General features: G+C 39.2%; 1 protein-coding gene across 6 annotated transcripts in view; it reads left to right on the forward strand.

Annotated features, from left to right (window-relative positions):
• SH3GL2 (SH3 domain containing GRB2 like 2, endophilin A1) overlaps positions 1-22,732 on the forward strand; it is a 243,657-nt gene that overhangs the window by 209,437 nt on the left and 11,488 nt on the right. The gene's annotated exons all lie outside the window — the stretch shown is intronic.

The following is a 22,732-nucleotide window of genomic DNA, read 5'->3' on the forward strand; positions in this document are numbered from 1 at the left end:
TAGGTATATGAGGCACTGTGTCATCTTTAACCATTTTTCTCCATATAAAGTACAAACAGTTGAAGAATTTATAGTATGAAAATAGACTAAAAATTCATTGTAACACAAGTTCTCAGTGGGAGCTCATCAGTTTTCCTAAGCATAATGGAACTGTGCTCTGTTGTAGGTAGGTGTGGTGGGTTGAATGGTGTGTCTCCCCAAATTCAGGTCCATCCAGAACTAAAGTAATAAGGAATGTGACCTTATTTGGAAATAGTCTTTGCAGATATAAGTAGTGATGTAGGATCTTGAGATGAACTCTACCTAGATTTAGGGTGGCCCCTAAAACCAAGGATGGGTGTCCTTTGAGAAGAGGAGAGGACACAGAGACACACAGGAAAGAAAGCCACGTGAAGAATGAGCAGAGGTTGGAGTTATATGTCATGAGCCAAGGCATGCCAGGAGCCACCACCACAAACTGGAAGACAAGGATTCTCTCAGAGCCTTCAGAGGGAACCAACTTTGCTGACACCTTGATTTCAGACTTCCAGCATGCTGAACTGTGAGGGAATCAATTCTCTTTTGTTTTAGGCCACCCAGTTTGTGGTCATTTGAAAGGACAGCTCTAGAAAACTAATACAGTAGGCAGCCTCATATTATTCAGGAAAAAACAGAGGTCAGAGAATTTAAGGAACTTTCCCATTCATACACCTAGGAAGGGCTGAAGACAAGATTGGAACTCAGGTCTGACTACCTTCTAAGTCTCTGCGCTTCACGTTGCGGGATCCTGCCTCTGAGAAGGGTAGGCTGCATTTCATTTACGTGTAAAGTGTCCTTCCCTTTCAGAGGGAGTACAATAGAAATTCAGAAAGGAAATTGTGGGATTGAGGCTTATTTTTATTTTAATAAAAAACATCAAAGGAGGAGGTAATTGAGAAAATCTGAATATTTAGAAATGACATTTTTAATAAAATACCGCATGTGCTAACTGGCTGCCAATATAATGGTTTTCTGACTATTGGAGAGTTGAGTGGACATCTGCCACTAAGGAGAACAATGAAGGCCATTACAGGCAATTCGAGGTTGGTTTCAGAAAAGCAGTTATGTATGGGCACGTCACATACATATATGAATAAGTACTACCCAGAAAAGTCCAGAACAAAACAAAATTTTGTGTAATCATTCCACAGAATGTAAACAACCTGCATTTAATTGTTTACAACAGGTACAATTTCATCCCTCCACCAGCTTCTTGCCCTGAGAGTAGACACTGGCCGTAGAGCCCAGACCAGGTAACTGGTGAAGTTCAGAGTTAGGCAAACACCCAGAGAGACAGTCCTTGGGCACAGGAGAGCAGAAAGAATATTCCCAGACTTGTGCAGTTTGCTAAATACTTTGCCCGTTCAGCCTTTCAGTGAACCCTGGAGCTGGGCCAACCAGTGTGGATACTGGTTGCTGGTTCTGAATAATCAAGATGTGGCTTGGGTTAGGACAGGGCCTGATGCCAAGTAACAAATTTACATGGACAGGCCAGGGGAATCAGTAGGATTTGCTGCTTTGAGGGTACTTTGGGAGTACATCTGTATTAGTTTACTGCTCCAGGGTGCTTGCTGGCTTTCACATCTTGGGGGTGTGGAGCTTACACGTGTTTTCTATTCTTAAAACTCAGTTCCTATTGAAATGATGACCAAAGTGATTTTGTTTAGCTTTTAAGAATACATGGCTATGCTCTGTGAAGGTCTCACATCCAGTCTTGCCCATCTCCAGAGTGATATTTTAAAAAGCAAATTTGGTCATATTATAGAAAACCCTTCCATGCCTTTTCATGCCTTTAGGATTAACTTTCATTTTTAACAAGGCTTAAGGGGCCCTCCCTGCATGGTCAGCCTGCCCTTTCCCCAACACCTTGCAAGGCTAACAGCTCCCTCAGGTCCAGCATAAAGGTCACTTATTAACCTTCCTTGGCTCTAACCACATTAGGTTCCCCTATCCAACCCTATTAGGTCCCTCTTGTAATCCCAGTTGCTTTTCGGTGGGTCACATGCCATACCTGTGGTTTTGTTTTTCCTCCCCTGTGAGTTCAGCACTGTGCCTGTCTTATTCACCACCACATCCCCAGCCCCCAGCTCAGTTCCAGACAGCCAGTAAACACTTGGATATTGGAATAAATGAATTATGAAGCACAGTTGACTGTCAGTGTCTAATGTACTAAAACTTCTCTGATACAGAAAGTAGGAGGAAAAATTCTTCCTTTTCCCTAAGTCATCACATATTCATATGTAACCAACATTTGTCACGTGCATTTACTTTTATGCAAAGAGCAATTCTAGATGTTGTGGGGCAGAAATGAGACCAAGAGTGGAGGCTCGTCCTCTGGAACCTCACAGTTTTAGGGTAAGTTACCCACAGTCTGAGGAGAGGAGCTCAGAAGACTTCACAGCTCATTCCTCCTGGGAAGTCCAGCTGACTGATGAGATGTGGAAGCATGAGCAGGATCACAGGCTTGAAGGTCTGGCCTGTGAAGGCAGGCTTTCGAGGACGCAGGACAGACAGCTGTAAAGTCATCCAAGCTTGAACTGGAATAGCGTAAACCAGTACAGATTCCTAAACTGCTTAAATAGGAAATAATTTGAATATAAAACTATTGTGCACAAATTCCATTCTACTGGTTGTAAGTGCCTATTCTTATGGTATCTTTGAGCAAAAATCACTGGAGAAGATATAAGTCACTTTTCTTTACATATTCTGATGCCTTATGGGGAAGCAAAAGGCACTAAATCAGTCTTGTCCAATAGAAATAAGATGGAAGCCACATATGTAATTTTGAATTTTCTAGAAACCACATTATAAAAGTAAAAAGAAAGATGAAATTGTGTTTAATAATATATTTTATTTAACCCATTATAGGCAAAATATTAATCACTATTAAAAATTATTGAGAGATTTTATTTTTTTTTATACTTTGAATTTCAGTCTGTATTTTATACTTACAGCACATTTCAATTTGGACTAGCTGCATTTCAGGTGCTCAGCAGCCCATGTGGCCAGTGGTGCCCATAATAGACAGTACAGCACTAGATAGTTTACCTTTCCATTCAATATGTGTTTCATGTTTACCTCCTGTTTTATGTTTTATCAGTGGGTTTTTTTTTTTCAACAGAGCAATGGACTCTTGATTTAGAATTAGGAATTAGGATATCTTTAAGCTCTGGATTAAAAAAAATTTTCTGAAAGTCTGTTTCATGACACTTGAATTGAATTACAGACATAGTTGGACTGTGGACCCTTTTAAGCCTTAGCATCCTTGTTATGAGACAGGCCTTTCCAGTTTGCACTGAGAAGTTTCTCTCAGTGCAAACTGAATGTGATTATCCTGATGTGATAATCTAATACAAATTTCCAAACTGCTTACATAAAAAGCAGCTTGAATGTGAAAAATGTTGTACACAGTAGGGGTTTGTTTTTCTATGGAAATGCTTTTCCCTTGAATGCCTATATGGTCTAGATTTTTCCAGCATTTCTGAGATTCGAGTATCAAATTGGGGTCATTCATGTCTGTTTAGAATTTTTTAATAATTTCAAATCTCATTTGTGAAATATTGCCTGTGGAAATAAAAGCTAGCTGTATTAGTTTCAAAATGTCCCATTAGTCCCTAGAAAGATACTCTATCAAAATTAGTGTACTTCTTTTCCCACAGTCTGTGCTCTTAATCATCTCCTTCCAAAGATGAATAATTACAGTGATTATATGTGGTGACTTTGGAACTGAAAATAAATACATGTATTACCTGGCGTTCATGTAGCCAAATCCTTAGTCTTACAACACACTGAATTTGCTGTTTTTCCTGGAGGACAGGATAACTTGTATTCATCTTTTCATCTTTTAGAGTCCGTAGCATTATGCCTGGTACTTTGTTTGCCCTCAGTATGTCTGGTGAATAGGTGTATGAATGAATATATCCATCCTTCACTTAAAGAATAAGGAACACGTGCTGAGTCTAGTAGCCAGAGCTTTTCCATTTCCAAATCCTGACAATGAAAAAGAATCAAAATGCATAAAGGACAGATGACAAAAGCAGTTGTGAGGAAAATGTTGTTAAGCTTCAAAGGAATAGGGTCTTTCAAGGATAAATATATTAAGAAAGAAAATTTAGGTCAGGTGATGGGTGATATAATTCATATACTAATGTATTGAAAGGCTGGAGGATTTCTACTTCTACATCTTTGGGGAAAATGTTGAAAATTAATAGGTTCCTAAAATGTTTGAGACACTGTAAGTGATTCAGAGTTTTAAGTCAGCTAGAACTAGTGGAATAATGATATTCTTTCCCTGTGTATCTAAACAATGAATGCTAAAGCCAGATCCTATTTAAAAGGTTCTTAATCAGGGCCGAATGTGGTGACTCACGCCTGTAATCCCAGCCCTTTGGGAGGCCGAGGCTGGCAGATCACGAGGTCAGGAGATCAAGACCATCCTGGTTGACACAGTGAAAACCCATGTCTGCTAAAAATACAAAAAGTTAGCTGCTCATGGTGGTGGGCACCTGTAATCCCAGCTACTTGGGAGGCTGAGGCAGGAGAATGGTGTGAACCTGGGAGGCAGAGCTTGCAGTGAGCCAAGGTCATGCCACTGCACTCCAGCCTGGGTGACAGAGCAGGACTCTGTCTCAAAAAAAAAAAAAAGATTCTTAATCATAACAAATATAGTATACATTTAAAATGCATGTGTACAAATATATTGAGAATTAAGCTAATGGCACCTCACATGAATAGTCCCTAAATACTGTAAATAAATACCATACCTAAATCCTCAGCATGGCCTTTAAGATCCAGCATGTGGTGGCCCCTGTGCTTTCTGTCTCTCCTAGTTCCTTCTTCCTCTTGTTCACCCTGTGGCCTTTCGTTTCTTCAGTTCCTCAAGTTCTTTGCTGTATCAGGAGTTTGCAGCAGCTGTTTCCCCTTCTCCTGGTGGAATGTGGGCCCTCACCTGCCCCTTCTTCAACTGTCTTCTCACCATCCCTCCTGTCTTAGCTTATATATCTCCTCTGAGTGGCATCTCCTGAGGGCCAAGTCGACATCAGTTCTACTCCAGCTTTATATTTTCGTGTTATCTTCACATCACATGAGTTCCCCTCCACAAATCTCTTGAGAGGTTCCTCACTTAGAATAAAATTGAAAACACTTATGTGGGTTACAAAGTCCTGAGGATCTGAAATCATTCCCTATGTTCCTGGCTGTCTCCATCTCGTTCCTTCTGAGCTAGCCTTCCTCAAACACACAGGCACGTTGTTCATGAGGCCTGGCCAGCCCTTTTGCCTCAATCACTTCCTCTCCATGTCTTCTCAAAACCTTCACTGGGGACTCTGCTCAAATGTCACCTAATTTGTGCAGCTTTCCTGACCATCTTGTTTAAAACATCAGTCCTTCTAACTTCCTAAGCCTTTTCTTGTTTTACTTTTCTTCAGAGCATTTAGCACCACTACAGCTGTACATTTACTTGTTAAAATGTTGCTTGTCACTGCCACCATAATGCAGTAACTTGAGCATAGGATTGTTTATACACTGCGAAGAGCCCAATTCTATTTTTTATTGCACTTTTCATAATATTTACTTTATGCAACTTATGATTTGTTCACTGTACTGCCTTTTTCCATTATTACTCTCCTGTTTTACATTCTCCACGTAGCAGCCAGTTCTATCCATTAAAGATGTAAATCACATTTTGTCATTCCTCTGCTTGTAACTCTCCACTGGCTTCCATTGTACTGAGAATTATCCTCAGCCAGCCTTGTTTCTGTCTTGGGGTCTTTGCACAGGTGTTTCTTCTGCCTGGAACACTCTTCTCCAGCTCCTGTTAATGTCTGCTGCTCCTCATCACTGCACCTTCAGTCAGATGCCATCTCCCTGTACAGTCCCTGGCCTTCCCCCTATTGAAAATAGCTTCTCCTCAACCCTTTCATACCTCCTTATATTATTTCATATCAACATTTGAAAATATCTTCTAGTTTATCTTTTTGTTTATTGCTTTCACGTCACTCCCATTTCTCATATAGAACATAAACTCCAGAGAGGTAGAGTCTTGTCTATCTTGTTTACTATCTAATAATGGAAACAATGCCCTCAGTAAATATTTATTGAATGAATGCTGTTCATCTCTTCTAGTATATTGTAAACAAGTCATTGAAGTCAAGGACTATGTCTTTTTTACTCCTTTATATATACCCAGTTCCTAGCACAGAGTTTGGTGCTAGCAATTAGTTAATTGGCGTAATGAATGAATCAAATCATGTTAAGCATATATAAGCTCCATCTTATAGGAGGAGCTAACTTTTCAGGTAAGAGTCATGGTCTGCAGACTTTTACAGATCAGGATCAGAGCTGTTCTCTGTGTAATACCTATTTGGTGTCATGCACAATTAATGTATTTCACAATTGCTTTGGGAAAAGTGTGGATGTACATACTCTCAGGTATAACATCACTGGGCTGAATCTATTAATAGACATTTATGTTTATATACATAGATAATAGTTGTATCTGGTTTTGGATGAGAAAATTGAAGCTGCAAGGTGACTAGCAATTTGCCCAAAGTTATACAACGGAAGAGCTAGAATCTTTATTTGGATATTACTATCTCCAAAGCACATTCTGTTTTCAAAACAAAATGTCTTATGCTACAAAGTCTTAAACTACAAAGATACTTCCAGGCTTGGTATGTGTGACAATTACACTCTAGAGTGACTCCTACAGATTCACACCCTTGTTTAATCCCTTCCCATTGAGTGTAGATGGAATCTGTGACTTGCTGCTAACCAATAAATATGGCAAAGGTAATGGAATCAACCACTCACCACTCCCTTGATGTGATTACATTATATGGCAAAATCGATGGTGCATCACTCCCATGATCATGTCACATTATGTGAGACAGTCTTAGCAGACTAGTACGAGAGACTTTCCCTTCCTCGTCTAGAAGAAGCACACTGCTGTGTTATGACAGCCTAAGGAGAGGACCACATGTCAAGGAACTGGGGGTGGTCTCTAGAACCTAAGGGTGGCCACTAGCTAACAGCCAGTGGGAAGCCAGAGCTCTCCATCACACTGCCACAGAGAACTGAATAGCCCGGACTCAGGAAGACAGCAACCCATGTGAGCCTGGATGCAGACTTTTCCCCACTCAGGCCTCCAGATGGCAAAGCAGCCTCACTCACACTTTGTTTGCAGCCTCGCGAGACCCTGAGCATAGGACTCAGTTCAGGCATGCCCAGACTTACTTGTGGAAACTGTGAGATAATGTGTGTTGTTCGAAACCACTGAGTTTGTGGTACTTTGTTATTCTATGTAGAAAACTAATACAGTGTGGCTGTTCCCAGCTAGAGCTCCTATTTCAAGCATACAGCTGTCTGCTGGGGCCATCAGCCTATTTGCCCAGGGGCTTTAGGCTCCCTGGATACCTTACACTGAAGCAGGAGGTAGATTGGGAACACCTGTTACTGTCTTTTCTGCTTAAGATGAGGTCTCCTGAACCCCCCCAGGGAGTGTAGGTTAGTCCAGTTCCAGCAAAGACTGAAGATATCTTTGTGTTTTGAAATATGATAGCAAAGAACACTTGGCACAGTGCCTGACACTTAGTAGGGACTCAAGAAATGTTATGTACCTTCCTGCCGGGGTACTGCAGCTCAACCTAGGGCATTTCAGATGCTAACCCAGCAGTTCCTCCCTGGGCAAGGCCTTTAGAAATCCCACTGCAGGACCCTTCTTACAATAAGGTTATAGTGTCAACTACCACCCTCTATTTGCGCTGAAAACCTGAGAAAGCAAAGGCTTATGATGTTAGTACACTGAGGGTTGTGTATTTTTCAAATTGCACAAGCTGTTTTATGCCCTTGAGGAGGCAATTGCCTGCTTTCCCAGGGCGTGCTGTGAGACTGTGTTGGCACCTTGCAGCACCCCATCTTCAGGTAGGAGATGTTTGCTGCCCCATGTCACAAGTTCTTAGGGCTGCTGACTGTGTACTACAGCACAGTATCTTACTACCTCTCCCCGCTGTTTCCTACTTGAGGCATAAAAGAGCTTTGTCACCTTGGAGAGAGATGTTATATAAATACCATTATTTGGGTTGAGAGTAGCATGATCCAGTGCTAGGGTTGCCTATTTGTATGAGACAGTAGGCAAATCTTCCTCTTCCCTTTTCTCAGTCTCTTCTAATAGTTAACTACAAAAGAAACAACATAGATATGAGTGTATTTACCTAAGTTCTCATTACAGTGTAACTTTTTGTCATTTAGTAATTGTTAGTGTGCAAAACTGCAGAGCACATTGGTGTCAGTGCAGAGAGCATCAGAGGGCCAGGTTTCAGACTTGTAGATGCTCTGAGACTTCACCTAAGAAAACCAGGCCGTAATATGCAATAATTACATGTTGCCAAAATGAAATGCATGCTAAGATGCTGTTTGTTATATAAATTTTGTTGCAAGTATTAAGCCCCAATCTTATTTAGTGTGATTTGAGGATTTATACTCATATTACAATTATAATCTCTATATTAGACTGCACAAATTTAGTTAAAATAATTTAGAATTAATTTTTCTTATTTTCATAGTAAAACATGCATAACATGAAATTATCTTAACTGTTTTGAAGTATACATTTCAATGGGATTAAATACATTCATAATGTTGTGTAATCACCATGACCATCCATCTCCATAACTCTTTTTGTTTTGTAAAAGTGAAACTATAGCCCCCTTAAATAATAACTCCCCCTTTCCTACTTCAGCCCCTCGCTACCACCTTTCTACTTTCTAGCTCTATGATTTTAATTATTCTAATTACTTCATGTAAGTGGAATCACATAGCATTTGTCTTTTTTGTGATGGGTTTATTTCACTTGTCATAATGTCCTCAAGCTTTACTTATGTGATAGTGTATATAAGAACTGCCTTCCTTTTTAAGGCCGAATAATATTCCCTTGTGTGTAAATAGTACAATTTTTATATTGGTTCACCTGTTGATGGACAGCTGCATTGCTTTCACATTTTAACTATTGTGAATAATGCTTCTGTGATCATGAATATACAAATATCTCTCTGAAACTCTGCTTTCAATTATTTTGGGTAAATATCCAGAAATGGAATTGTTGGAACTTAAGGGAATTCTATTTTTTATTTCTAAGGAACCACTGTGCTCTTTTCCACACCATTTTACTTTCTCACCAGCAGTGCACAAGGGTTCAAGTTACTCTACATCCTTGCTGACACTTGTTATTTTCTGGTTTTTTTGAGGTTTACCATACTTATGAATGTGAGGTGGTATCTCATTATAGTTTTGATTTGTAATAACCTAATGATTAGTGATGCTGAACACCTTTTTATGTGCTTTTTAGCCATTTGTACATCTTCTTTGGGGAAATGTCAATTCAAGTCTTCGCCCATTTATTAATCTAGTTGTTTGGGTTTTTTGTTGAGTTTTAAGAGTTCTGTACATATTCTGAATGTTACTCCTTTATCAGATACAACTTACAAATATTTTCTCCCATTCTGTGGGCTGACTTTTTACTCAGTTTATAGTATCTTTTGATGCACACAATTTCTTAACTTTCATGAAGTTGAATTTGTGTAATTTTTTTGTTGTTGCCTATGCCTTTAGTATCATATCCAGGAATTCATTGCCACATCCAATGTCATGAAGCTTTTGCCTATGTTTTCTTCCAAGAATTCTAGAGTTTTAGATCTTACAGTTAGGTCTTTAATGTATTTGGAGTTATTTTTTGTATATGGTATTAGAAAAAGGTCCAAATTCATTTTTTTGCATATAGATCCATTTTTCCCAGCACCATTGGTTGAAAAGACTGTTATTTCTTGTGAGTGGTCTTGGTACCTTTGTCAAAAAGCATTTGACCATATATGGAAGGGTTTATTTCTGAGCTCTCTACTCTGTTCCCATGGCCTACATGTCTGTCTTTATGACAGTACCACACTGTATTACCATAGCTTTGCAGTGAGTTTTCAAATCAGGAGCTATGAGTCTTCTAGCTTTGTTTTTTAAGATTGTTTTTGCTCTTTGGAATCCCTTGAGATTCCATATGAATTTAAAGATGGAATTTCCATTTCTGCAAAAAATGTTATTGAGACTTTGATAGGGATTGCATTGAATCTGTAGATTACTTTGAATAATATTGACATCTTAATAATATTAAGTCTTCGAGTTCATGAACATGGGATGTTATTTCCATTTATATATGTCTTTTAAAATTTCTTTCAGCAGTGTTTGGTAGTTTTCATTGTTGAAGTCTTTTACCTCCTGGGTTAAATTAATTCCTGAGTATTTTATTCTTTTTGATATTATTGTAAATGGAATTATCCTTTTAGTTTTCTTTTCAGATTGTTCATTGTCAGTGTATAGAAATGCAACTGATTTTTGTGTGTTGACTTTGTGTCCTGCTACTTTGTTGAATTCATTTATTAGTTCTGACAGCTTTCTGTGGGAAATCTTTAGAGTTTTCTATATGTAAAATCATATCATCTGAAAATAGATAATTTTACTTGTTTACATCCAATTTGGATTCCTTTTTCTTACCTAATTGCCCTGGCCAGAACTCTCAGTACTGTGTTGAATAGATGTGGTCACAATGGGCATCATTGTCTTGTTTCTGATCTTAGAGTAAAAGCTTTCAGTCTTTCACCATTTAGTATGGTTTTCATTGTGAAGTTTTCATATATGACTTTTACCATGTTGAGGTAGTTTCTTCCTATTCCTAGCTTATTGTTTCTATCATGAAAAGGTGTTGAACTTAGTCAACACTCATTCCTGCATCAACTGAGATGATCATATGTGTGTGTGTATGTTTTACTCTATTATGTTAATGTGAAGTATTAGATGGATCCATTTTTGTGTATTGAACAATATGCTTGTATTTCAGGAACAAATACCACTTGGTCAGGGGTATAATTTTTAAAATATGCTGTTGAATTTGGTTTGCTAGCATTTTGTTGAGAAATTTCACAACAATAATTATAAGAGATAGTGGTCTCTAGTTGTCTTGTAGTGTCTTTGTCTGGCTTTAATATCAAGATAATGCTGTCCTCATGGAATGAGTAGGAAATTTTCCTTCTTCAATTTTTTGGAATAGTTTGAGGAGGGTTGGTGTTAGTTCTTCAAATATTTGGTAGAAGTCACTGTTGAAGCCATCAGATCCTGGACTTGTCTTTGTTGGGAGATTTTTGATTACTGACTCAATCTTCTTACTAATGATAGGTCTGTTCAGATTTTCTATTTCTTTGTGAGTTAGTCTTGGTAGGTGTTGTGTTTCTAAGAATTTGTCCATTTAGGTTACACAATTCATTATTGTACAGTTGTTTATAGTAATCTCTTAATAATCCCGTTTACTTGTGCATATCAGAATGAATATCACCACTTTTTATTTCTGATTTTAGTAGTTTGTGTCTTTTCCTTCTGTTTTTTTTTGTTTGTTTTTGCCTAGTCCAGCTAGCTAAATGTTTGTCAATTTTGTTGATCTTTTCCAAGAACAAACCTTTAATTTTTTCCTTCAATTAAAGACATCCTTGGCTCTTGATAGGTGATGAAGAGGCAAGTATATTTTTAGCTGTTGGTTGCCATTTCAACAAAATAGCCATCAACTCTAATTTTCTCCAAAAGTGGGAAAATAGAGAAAAGAACTAACATTTGTTTAGTGCCTGCTTTGGTTATCCACACCCCCTCATTTCACCATCACAATATTTTGAGCCCTACCCTGTGTTATTCCTTTGATACTATGTACCCTTGCATTAATTGGTAGGAAATGATAATAGATTCTGTTATAGGAGAAGGTATTTCTAATTTTTTTATCTTCAAAAGAAGATTATATTTTTAAATTTAAATGTCACTTTGGTCCTCTGAATTTTAATGCTTGTGTAAAAATGTTACTTGTATTTAGGAATTAATTATCCTTAATTAAATTTGTCAATTTTCTACAAGAAGGGAGAATAAATTACCTTTTGTTTTCCTTGAACTATTTATTTGATATATACTTTTTAAATTCTTTTTTTTTTGCACAGACCTACCATACACAGAAACAAGATAAACATGGTCTGGCTATAGTAGACATTCTTGAAGAAATTTTAAAAAGAGGAGGGATTTTTAAAATAAATTTTTCTTGGAGTTTTAAAATAAGACCTATTGGTTTTTTATCTCAGTGATGGTTTTGCAAGGGAGTCTATTTCTTTGGTTTTGAAAATATACATTAAAATCTGTGTACACTGACATAGATGCCATCTACTAAATGACTTCATCCATTTGTTCTTGTGGATTCTAATGTATGTATGAGAGATTTTTATTGGGAAAGCAATATGAAGTCCAGGAAGCAATCTTCTTATGTTGAATGTGGAAGCAGAGGTTTAAGAGGTTAAGCAGCTCATCCAAGGTCATGCAGGTGGAACAATCTCCAGGCTCCTAACTCACATGGGCTCATCCTGCCTCCTGAATGATTACACTTTATCACCTCTGCATTTTTAAACACGTAACAAGTGTAAGTATGGCTAAAGCTTTACATTTTGCTGCTGAGAAGTCTTAATTTGACCTGTTTTAATGAAGATGTAATAAAGCAGTGAGAGCCAGTGCAGCCTTCTGGGAATCTGACAAGAGAACAGTGAGCTTTTGGGAAACAGCTATGATTCAAATTCTGGCCCGGCTTCTTGTTGGTACATGTCCTTGGGCACCTTACATCATTTTTCTTACTTCATTTTCCTTATCTGTAAAATGGAGAAACAAAACTCATCTCTTGTGTTTTGCAAGGCTGAATGATGTGTACGAAGTATATATGTAGTAGATACTTCTGAAATGATAGTTATAGGATGAAATCTGGTTATGATCTTCAGTTTTGCAGATACTTCAGGGCTCTTTCTAAGTTTTCAGACCAGATAGTAGCAATTAATGAATAGTATTACAAATTATTCGGCATTTGTCCTGCTCAAGATCTCTGCTCCTTTGGGCAATGAGGCTTGGTTTCTATAAGACAGATAGGGATGACAAAGGAATTAAATCACTAAAAGCAGTGAAAGACTTCAGAAACCATGTTTCATGGCTTTGGTCTTCCCTGATGGATGCTAAACCCATTAGGTTTCCCCCAACAGTCAGAACACGAAGATGTGACTTGGAGTACTGTGGCCACCTGTTCTGCCCAAGTACATTAGCTGTGTTCGTCAACTCACACCAAGGGTGGGGCCTGGGTTTTCTTCTTCCCTGTTGTGATAGACAGATGCCCTGTCAATATGTTTTTATTTGAAATTTCACAGTGAAAGAAGGAAGCTACTCTTGAGAATACAGCAGTTTAAATCAGGTTGTAATTTTTAAAAAGTGACTTACAAAAGGGCTTTCCCCAAATACTCTCATCATAATCACCTAGGGTGGGGAGAAAAATGGGGTACGGAGGGCAGACTCACCCCTCATCCTTGCCCTTCCAGCAGGGAACACTCATTTTCACATCCCTGTGCCTCTGCAGCCCCGTCCTGTGTTCAGGTTTGTGCTGGGCATCTCTGTTCTACAGAGACTGCTGGTTTCCAGCACAACAGAAATCCCATTTGTGATAAACCTTGATTTGAATTGTAGTAAATGAAACTTTAAAAAGGCAGATATTAAAACTCCCTGTTTTTTTCCTTAGGAAAAGGAGCATTCCATCTTCTGTCATCACTGTCCTTGGGACTAAACTGCCTTAGAAAACACCGCTTTTGCCTAGCCCTCAGAGGCTTGTGAGCCACAGGTCGCCTAGATTTTACATCTTTCCAGAAAAAGAATCTCACAGGCTTTCCCACAAACATCTGTCACAACCTCAACAACCTCAACAACCTCACAACCTCAAGTCTGTCCTGTTTTAGAGACAAACACACAAAAATACTATAAGGGAAGTATTAATACTTGTTCAGAGATTGTCAGGAACATTGTACTTAACAGTGAGAAATATGAACGATGTGTATATGAGTGTGTTATGTTATTCTTTGTACTTTGCATTTTCAAATATCCCATCTTTTTTTTTAAGCCAATAAGTATAATAATACTTTACCTGGCCGCCACAGATGAGAATTGGAATGCAATAAAACTTGCCACAAGCTGGGAGGAACCAGCAGTGTGCTGCTATAGGCTTAACAACCATCTTTCTGGAAGAAAAACCTTGATTTGTAGCATGAGCCAGATTCTGTGTCTCACATGGCCGTTTTCAAGCTACCCGTGTGACGTCACTGAACTCTGACTTGGAAAAAGAGACTCACGCTTGGCTCCCCCGAGCAGTGCTGGCTTAACTCCAGCATACCACTGGGTTGAACTACCAAGGAAGAGTAGCTCCCACAGGTAGGGAGGCAGCAAATGCTCTGTAAATACCTGTGGACAGAGGCAGGGAGACCTTTGTAGAGTGGAGAATGTTAGGGACCTGCCTCTTCTTTATTTCTGAAAATCTTAGATTACACCTTCATTGGTTGATTTCATGCTTATGTGCTTATGGAAATGAAGCATTTAGTCAGTAAAATATTGTTACCCAAGGACTCAATAAATGATGCAGTCAAGAGATTGTATATATTTTTGGAGGCTTCTTTCAAACTTAACTTTTTAAGATGATTTTATTCAAAAAAAGTAAACCCAGGTGGAATATTTATAAAGATAAAAGCTTCAGAAATCCATGTGAAATGAAAATTATGTAATAATTGGTTTGCTTACAAACGTAGGAATTCAGATAGTTTTAAAAAATTACTTTGATTTAATGTTTGTTAAAATAATCAGGTATAAAAAGAAAGTATATGAGTTGAATGGTATCCCTCCCAAATTCATTTTCCCCTGGAACCTCAGAATGTGACCTATGTCAGCTCAGGCTGCCTTAACAAAATGTCAGGGCTGGGTGGCTTAAACAACAGAAATTTATTTTCTTGCGGTTCTGGAGGTTGTATAGTCCAAGATCAAGGTACTGGACCATGTTTTAATTTCTGATGAGGGCTCTCTTCCTGGCTGGTAGATGGCCACCTTCTCACTGTGTCCTCATGTGACCTTTTCGTGGTGCAGGTGTGTCCTATTGCATTAGGACTTTGACCTCCTGACTTCATTTAATCTGAATTACTTCCTAAAAGCACTATCTCCAAATACAATTACATTGGGTATTAGAGCTTCAACATATGAATTTGGGGAGGACAAATAGCAGTCTTCTTACCTTTTTTACATTAATCACTTACCAACTCTATTTTTTTGGCCTAGGTTGGGCTCTCATCCCTATCTTTAGTTTTATACTAGAGGCAAACTAGATATTTATAGCCAAACCCACCAACGCTAAGAACTTTTCTCTTGTCCATGATAATATGGGAATGCCATATTTATACATTGCAGTATACCTCTTGATGAACCTGCTTCTATAACACAGTTTATCATATTGGTCATAGCCTCCATTTTAATGAATATTTCCATAAGTGCCAGGCACAGTGCTGGATACTATAAAACATCATTTCTAATCCTCATGATAAACCCAGCAAGGTAGCTTTGATTTTCTCCATTCTGTAGATGAAGAAATCCATTCATTTTTTTCAGTTATCTTACATGTTTACTCTAAGGCAGTTCTAAGCCCTGGGCATGTATGAGTGAATGAGGCAGGCAAAGCCCCTGCCCTCATGAAGCCTATACTCTGGAAGGATGAGACTGATAGAGAATAATACCTGATGTATTATTCATATTGTTCATATCAGATATGATCAGTGCAATGAAGAGAAATGGAAGTAAGAGGGGGACAGTGTGACTGGGTCCGGGAAGTTCTCATATATGTGAGAACAATGAAGAGCCACGTTGGCAGGGGGAGGTCAGAGGAGCAAGAGCACATAGGACCTTTTCACCATCGTTGGAAGTTTTGTTCCTACCTTGAATGACATGGGAACACATTAAAGTGCTTTGGGAAGAAGAGTGACGTGATCTGAATTACACTAAATAGGACTGTCCTTACTCTTCTAGTGAGAATAGATTATAGGGAGCAAGCGTGGAAGCAGGGAGCCTAGTAGGAGCTTATTTTAATAATCCAGGCTAGAGATTGTAGTGGCTTAGACCAGAGTGAGAAACAGTCTGATCCTAGATGCGTTTTGAATGTAGAGCTGACTGAATACTGACTAATTGCATATTAGGCAAGAGAGACATCAAAGATGACTATAAAGTCTAGGGCCTGAGCAAGTGGAAGAATGAATGGAGTTGTATTCATTAATATTGAGAGTACTACAGGAGGAGCAGGTTTGGGATGATGATGGGAAATCTGGAGTTTAGTTTGAATATGTTAAGTTTGAGAGGCCTACACATCCTAGTGCAGTCAAGTAGATACTAGAATACCTGAGTCTGCAATGCAGTGTAAAGGGCTGGCCTGCAGAGATACATGAGAATCATCAGCTTGCCAACTCAAGGAGGTGATACAATTGGCCAGAGCTGATAAGAGGTGGGACTTCAGGGCCCAGGCTTGCTTACTCATATCCCCAAGGCCCCTTGGACCCATGCTCGGTGGCCTAACCCACTGGATATTCTAAATTATCAAGATAGAGATGGGGGTCCTTACATCTACGGTTTTAAAATGTTTTCTGAGTAATTCTGATATGCATTAGGTTGACCACCACTAGTAAAAGCCTTTAGAAAAGGATTTTGTGTTTTGGAGACTTAAGGTTTTCCATCTGAAACTTTTAGTCCCACAGGAAATTTAATTGAATGGGAAAGAGAATGGGTTTGGGAGTGACTCAGACCTGAGCCTGAATCCAGTCTTTGCCTGTTAGTAACTATGAGAACTTGGATAGGCTTTCTAGCCCCTCTGAAGTTCCATACCCTTACTCTATAGATGCTGCCCATCCCTCTTCCTGAAAGTAAGAGTAATTGAACCAGACCCACAGAGTTGTGAAGATTAAGGTAAATTGTTTATATAAAGCTCCTGGCTTAGAGTAGACACTAATTAAAAGCTAATCTCACCTGCCACGTATAAAACCACTGAAAGAAAAATCCTGTTCTTGAATTTTGTTTCATCTTCATTTGGGGGCAATTTTCTTCTGCTTGTTATCTAATGACCTAGCCTTCAAGATTCCAGACGTTGTCAGATAAGTTACTTCTCTTTACCTGCCACCATCCTCCTTTGAGCTCAAGACTGATCTGCTTCATTGTCTGCTGTACAGCCGCGTGGATATTGTTAGACTTTCTGTTTCTGCAGTTGAAGTACTTACACACTTCCACTCTAAAGTCTTCTCTTTGTCCTGCGTTCTTCATCTCAGATTTGTATCATCACCTCCCACGTTTTCAGTCTAGAGGCTTTAACACAGTGGTTCTTAACCTTGGCTGCACATTAGAATCATCTTTGGGATTTTAAAAACTGCCGTGTCCAGACCACATGCCAAACCAATCACATCAGAATCTTTAGGAGTGAAATTTCTGAATTTGTTATTGATCTATAACGTACAAAAAGTACAACACATACATCGTAAGTATATTGCTCAATGAACTATTATAAACTGATGCTTCTGTTAAAAGGTTCAAGAAACTGAACATTGTCAACATTCCAAAAGCTCCCTCCACAGACACTATCTGCTCTGACCTTTAACACTATATACACTTTTATCTGTTTTGTAACTGAAATATGATCATAGAACATGTATTCTTTTGATCTGGCTTCTTTTGTTCATCTTTCTATTTGTTCTACTTCTTTCATTCTTACTGCTCTGTAGAATTCCCTTGTGAGAACATAGCATGATTTATTTGTCCATTTTCTCCACTGATGAGCATTTAGGTGTTTCCATTTTCTAGATCTTTTGAATAGCACGTTTTTGTACATGTCTGTTATGCATGTACACATTTCTGATGGATATACACCTAGAAGTAGAGTTACTGGGTTACAGGGTATGTGTCTATTCAGCTTTAGTAAACACTACCAAATTGTTGTCCAGAATTTTCTGCCAGTTTGTTCTCCTACCAGCAGTATTTGAGAGTTCTGGTTGTTCCAAACTCTGAACACTTGATCTATCTCTGTTTTGTGTCCTTTACTCAGATTCTCCAGGTACCTAGAATGGCCTTTCCCAAGTCTCTCCTTTTACGGTTCACTCTTCCAGCAAGCCCAGCTCGAGCATCATCTGTTCATTAGCCTCCTCGCCTTTCTCTTTCAGGTGGAATTTGTTGCTGTGTCTTCTGCAGTGTAAATATTAATACATTACAGCCTCGCCCACACTGTGCCTCACAGCAGTGAGTGAGCACTCTGACTCTCCACCTGGATAATAAGCTTTTTTTTTTTTTGAGACGGAGTCTTGCTCTGTCGCCCGGGCTGGAGTGCAGTGGTCGGATCTCAGCCCACTGCAAGCTCCGCCTCCCGGGTTCACGCCATTCTCCTGCCTCAGCCTCCGGAGTAGCTAGGACTACAGGCGCCCGCCACCTCGCCCGGCTAGTTTTTTGTATTTTTAGTAGAGACGGGGTTTCACCGGGTTAGCCAGGATGGTCTTGATCTCCTGACCTCGTGATCCGCCCATCTCGGCCTCCCAAAGTGCTGGGATTACAGGCTTGAGCCACCGCGCCCGGCCTGATAATAAGCTTTTTAAGAGCAGAGGCTGCACCTCACTTCTTTCAGAGTCTCCCTAGCCGTAACCCTTTCACATTATAGGTGTTTCATGAATATTTCTTTTGCTGACTTTATCACAGAGAAAATATTTTAAAAATAGATTTTTGGTAAATGACTATTCAACGAAGCAGTGAAACTTCACAGTTTTTCTGTATGAAGAATGCATAATTGTTTCCAGTGTAACCTACTTACTGATTTTAATTAATTTAATCTTTTTTAAACTCCTTGATGTGGGACTCATGATTTAGCTTGGGGACTCTCTTTCAGGGAAAATAAGAGCGTTTTTTTCTGATTCTGGGAGAGCATGTGATCACTTTTTGTCATCCTCACATAAAGCAGATTTTCTTTTTTTTTTTTTTTTTGAGATGGAGTCTCGTTCTGTCACCCAGGCTGGAGTGCAGTGGCCGGATCTCAGCTCACTACAAGCTCCGCCTCCCGGGTTCACGTCATTCTCCTGCCTCAGCTTCCGAGTAGCTGGGACTACAGGCGCCTGCCACCACGCCCGGATAGTTTTTTGTATTTTTTAGTAGAGACGGGGTTTCACCGTGATAGGCAGGATGCTCTTGATCTCCTGACCTCGTGATCCGCCCATCTCGGCCTCCCAAAGTGCTGGGATTACAGGCTTGAGCCACCGCGCCCGGCCAAAGCAGATTTTCATGGCACAATTTAAGAAGGAAGTGCTTCCAAAGAGCCAGATTCCTAAGGGAAGATTGAAGTGAATGATGGCAAACCATATAGCTTTTTAGCCTACCTGAGAAGTGGAACTGTACTCTTCTGTACTTTACGAAATGGAGTCAGGAGAAATGAAAAGACTCAGTGGTAGCCTTAGAATCCTTAACATTTAATTAGTGTGAGGGAAAAGCAGGCCTGGTGCCAAGGAGACATGCTCTCTCAAACCATCCTGTGAGACCACAGAGTGAGTGGTGTGACCAGATTGTATCAGCAGCCTCTAGTGCCGTTCCAGAGCACAGTGGGCGGTCATGGTACTTTTGAACAGGAAAGCTTTACCTAAGGGTTTGAAAAAATGATGTGTACAGAAGCATTTTATAAAAAATTAAAATGTTTAAATGAAGTGATTCAGCCCACAGTGGGGAAGAGCAAGGAAAAACTGGAACCCACGGGCACCTGTGCATCTTTCTGTCACCCCCTCTCACTAACGCCAGCCTTCATAGTATTAGGGCTGCTGCTTCTACTTCACCTCCCACATCTTTCACAGCCTCACTTTGGACCAATTCTGACTTTTGTCTATGGAAACACGCAAGGAAGGGACTCTGGACAATGCAGTGCCCTGTGTAAGCAAGTTGTCAGTAGAGCATTCCAGAACACACACTCATAGACAGGAGAGCCTGGAAGGAGGAAAGAAAGAATATTTTCCCCAGTGTCCAGTGCCTGTTGTGTTGTCTGTGCTGGTTTTTGCTGTTTATCATTGAACACTGATAACAGTCTTACGAATGAGAGATTTCTCAGGGATTCACAGCTAACTAGCAAGATTTAGAGTCTGGATTTTTAGCTATGTCTGTATGAGCTCAAAGCTAATGTTCATTTTAATGGACTCTGCTGTTTTCCATGGAAAGCAAGTCCTAATGGTTTTCCTGTTTGTTTGTTTGTTTGGATTAGGAAATAAAAGCTAAGATTTAGCAGAAGTACTGAGTTTTCAGCATCCTCAACTAGCTGCCACACTAGGTAAGCAGCTGTAGGACAGATCGGCGGTGACTCACATGGACACTGCTTTCAGGTCAGAGGAAATAACTCAGGCAGGGCTAGCAGAGCTTCCGTTTTATTCTCAGCACAGCTTAGACCTCCCTTTGGCTGTTACCAGAATTAGAAAGCTTGTCAGGGATGCTACAGATGATGGTTTAGAGTTGGGAGTTAAGATTGAGCCTCAGCTGCCCCCATTTGTCTTCCTTAAAAGATGGCATCAATTTTAAGGTCAAAAAACAAACTACTCATTTTAACAGAGGACAAAACAGTGGGGCCCTTTTGGGAATAGGTCACCCTTTTATGGTCATTCTAATTTTACTTCCTGCTGTTTTAGTTCACCCGATAAATTTCCTTCTGGGAATCACCTAGAAGTAGATGCATAGAAGTTTGAAGGAGAGGAGTTAGGTTTCTTTAGAAGAGAAGGGACATAGATCTCTAAGGGCACATACAACTTGCTAAAGAAATCCAGGCTGAGAATAGATAATAGGAATTTGAGTGCTTTAAATTTGTATTTTCCAAGCTCACTCTCAGTTTATTAAAGTACTGCTTTAAACAATCATTTAAAGACAATTATGTTAACATTTAAAGATGGTTAATTCAGAGGTCTGATGATATTTTTAATAACACAGAAGTTTCATTAACCCAAGATTCTTAATATGTAATAAATTTGTGAATGAATTTAAAAGCTAGTCTCTTCAGATATGTGGATTAATAGGCTTTTTTATTTGAAGTAGATAAGCTAGTAGAAAATGGCTTTCCTCCTCCTTCTCATGAAAATATAGAGCATATCCAAGATATTCTTAGTAAAATAATAAAGCTCTTCATAATTGAACAACATTCAAAATGATGTATTTGAAAATCAGCCACAATGTATTAAACTATTTAGAATTACTTACCTGGAGACAGCCCTTATTAGAGCCAAGATATAAGCACTTAAACCACCTCCAGCTTTTATAGAAGGCATACATCCTTCAACGTAAAATGGCCTGAATAGGATTTGTAGGGATTAACTCATGTGTGGTTTCATTACTCTATTTCTCCTTTCCTTCTATTCATTCTGTACGTTTTAGATGTTTGCTTAGTTTATTTGCACTCTTTTCATTTTATTCATGCTGTCATTGTCCCCCTAGTACCATGATATCAGCCATGATAATATTTATCATACTTGTTGCCACTGTTTATCTCACTCCTCACTATATTGTGGGCACCTTGAGGGCCAGGACTATGTCCTTCCTGGATCTCTGATGTGACTCACTGCAGAAAATAATGATATCGTCCCCTTAAAAATGGTTCTGTGGCATATTCTCTTTTTAAAAAAGAGACAGGGCCTTGCTGTGTCACCAAGAGTGGAGTGGTACCATTATAGCTCACTACAGCCTCAAACTCCTGGCCTTGAGCAATCTTTCCATGTCAGCCTCCCTGGTAATTGAGACTTCAGGTGGGCACCACCATGCCCTGCTAACTTTTAAATTTTTTTGTAGAAGTAGGGTCTTGCTATGTTGCCTTGCTGGTCTCAAACTCCTGTCCTCAAATTATCTTCCTGCCTTGGGCACCCAAGATGCTGGGATTGTAGGCATGAGCCACCACACTTAGCCTGCATTTTCTATTTTTCAAATTTAATATATGATCCCTTTTATATGAAGAAGCACATAAGAAGTAAATTTTTTATTTTTCCAGTCACCACTAGCCTTTACATGTGCTGTTAGCCTAATTGCTACATACTGTTTGGTTCTAAACCTAAAGATACTTCCCTCTAGGAATCCTTTGCAATGCCCCTCCCCCACAGACGAGGACAGCGCCGTATATCTGGGACTCTTCTCAATCCCCCATCATGGCACTTGGTATATGTACTTCACTCTAATTAATTTTCAAATAGACTCTACCCTCAGTTCATTATAAACTTTGTGAAAGCAGGAACCACAACTGTCTTGCTCATTGTAATATCCATGGGACAGGGTTGCAGGATATCCTCTCCTGATAACTTTTCTCATCTCTATTCAATGCCTCTAAGACTCAAAGTTTGAATGAAAGCCTCGTGAAATAAATGTTCAAGATTGTCAGCCACTGAATGCTGGAAGTACCTTAAGCTGTGATTCTATCTGGGGTTTCCATGAAGATGGGATTTGGGATATAGTCCTAGGTTAATGTGTAATCCCAACTTTAATTATGAACCTGAGGAACCTAGCTATCCTAGCATCAATTAAGTCATAGGCTTTAACAGTTTTTTTAATAAAGCTGTTTTTGCCGCTGAAACTGGAATTGCTTTCTAGGCAACTTCTTTTATAAAAACAAAAGCAAAGAAACAGAAATTGAAATGTTCTCTTTGAGGCACAAAACTAATTTTCTCTAGTTATGTGCTAGATAAGTGATTAAGTCTTTTAAATGAACACAGTATTTTTGCTCTTCGTGGGTTTGTTTACCACCAGAATCTTAGTTGAGAAATGATTATGAAAATAGTTCTATTTCATA

This window comes from Trachypithecus francoisi, unplaced genomic scaffold (genome assembly GCF_009764315.1).
Source record: "Trachypithecus francoisi isolate TF-2019V2 unplaced genomic scaffold, Tfra_2.0 Lachesis_group16, whole genome shotgun sequence".
Classification (NCBI taxonomy): Eukaryota; Metazoa; Chordata; class Mammalia; order Primates; family Cercopithecidae; genus Trachypithecus; species Trachypithecus francoisi.